Raw genomic sequence first — 2,161 nt, 5'->3', positions numbered from 1 at the left:
GAATGATATTTTAGAGATGCCTACAAAATTTCAACTCAATCGGAGCAACGTAGCCAGTGAAAAGACCGAAATACCCCTGCTACCCTGTTTCTATCCGAACTTGATAATTGCTTCTGTAATTGGTTAATTTGGTTGGGAATACTTCTGATTTGGTTGTTGATGTCTTATTAAGAAATGTATCCTGGTGTCTTAGCTTTCGGATGGCTTTGGAATCACTTGATTTGGACTTAGGTAGCTTGAATTACGGTTCGTTAACCAGAATGTGGTTTGGAAACCTGTTTTTACGGTTCTGGTTTGGTACATTGACATTTTGACCTAGTTTCACTACAAACGGGACTGAGTGACCTTCTTCTACATTGTAACCCTTTCTGTTAGCTACAAAAAAGTATAAAGTTCATCCAAATCCGAGTTCCGTAGCTCCAGTTATGGCCAAAACAAGATCGGTTGTCAGAACTGCCTTCGAAATTGGACAGTTCTGACAGGAATGTTTGGACCCATTTTCCTCCATGCTATGTATTGATTCAGCTTTTGGTCTAAACATGAAAGTTATAGCCTTATGTCCTAGATTTCCAAGACCTTTGGAATTTCTTGATTTGGATTTGTGAGCTGTGAGTTATGGTCCAGCAAACAAACCCTGTTCGTCACCCTAAGACTTAAATTTCTGGTACTGTTTTCCATAATTTCGACCTACTTCCATTCAGATCTAGATTAAGATATCTTCAGGAGAATTGTATCCCTTCCTCATAGCTTCGAAACGGTGTCTCGTTCACCTTGATTCGACATTCCTAGCCTAACTTTTGATCAAAACGGTTTGAGATGGCAGATTTGGCCATTTCCGTTTGCCGTTACGCGCGCGCGCGTGCGCCCATTTTGCCGTTTCCGCACTTGCATGTGCCGATTTTGCCGTTTTTCTTGTTTTGGGCATGTTAGTGGCCGTTTATGATAATATGTGATACAATCTTCTATTTCAGACAGTGGTGAGCTAGACGGAGCTGGTGGGGCCCACTACTAGCGAACACGTGCGAAGTGATTTTGCTCTTGTACTACTTTTGTATTTTGAGTAAGTATTCAGGCCGTATATGTGTATAAACTGCTTATGTGTTTTGATGTGAAAAGGGGGACTTAGGCGAGGGTGTACTTTATCACACTCGACCTAAACCCTAGTTTGTACCTATGTTTCTCCATGAGATGTGTATATATGAATTATTTTGGTGCTGAACCCCTTGAGCTTGGAGCTCGGGGTGACTTTCGTGAATTCGTGAAATATGTTGAAGTTGTGGGCCCGATCTCAAGACCTGGATGGACTATTCGAGCCGGCCGGGGCTTGGTCGGAGCCAGTCCAACCTAGTCTGAGGTCACCAAGTTCGTAGATTCCAGTTGTGAACCAAGTTTGTGACTCGAGCTTGTGACTCAAGCTCAAGTTTGTGATTTCGTTCGCTCGGGCAAGTTTGTGAGGTGACTGGCCAGTGAGGGTGATAAGGTGTTCGGTGGGTGTACAAGTGGAGTTCTACGGACCTTATTTATGGTCGACAGGTGATCACGCATAGCAAATGACTTGGCTTTGGAGCCAACCTGTGTCCTTCCTTTGTATTGTTACTTTTGTGCTGGACTTGACATTTTGTGGAATAGCTGTTTCTTTAAATGTGAAATTTTACGCTTTTACCCCTGTTTACTTACTAAGCTTCTAGCTTACCCGTTTCCTTTGTTTTCCTTAGCAGGGGACGACGCGGGAAACTTCTTGGCACCTTCACTAGTATAGTTAGGTTTGATTGTAATAGTCGGACAGTTAGGATGTTTGTTTTTGTTTTGGTGGTTTGTATAAGGACCCTCTTTAGGGTCTACCTTCTGCTGGTTGTTATTATAATGTATTAGAGTGGTTTGACTCGATACTTTTGAAGATGTAAATAGAACTCTTTTGGCGTTAGATATAGTCCTGAATAATACGCTTGTGGGTTTATCTAGTTTTATTATTTTGAAATTTTGAGTCCTGGCGCGAGTTAGGCAGGCGTCCCGCCGATACCCTAGGGTTCGCCCTTGGGAGAAGCGGGGGCGTCACAGAAAAACTCTATTTTGTGACGGCCCCACCTCCCCTTAAGGCGAACCAAAGGGTTCGGTGGGTCGCCTGCCCAGCTCTCGCCGGGACTCAGTCGTTCACCACAGT

This window comes from Coffea arabica, chromosome 6e, assembly GCF_036785885.1.
Source record: "Coffea arabica cultivar ET-39 chromosome 6e, Coffea Arabica ET-39 HiFi, whole genome shotgun sequence".
NCBI lineage: Eukaryota > Viridiplantae > Streptophyta > Magnoliopsida > Gentianales > Rubiaceae > Coffea > Coffea arabica.
This window is presented reverse-complemented; position numbering follows the sequence as displayed.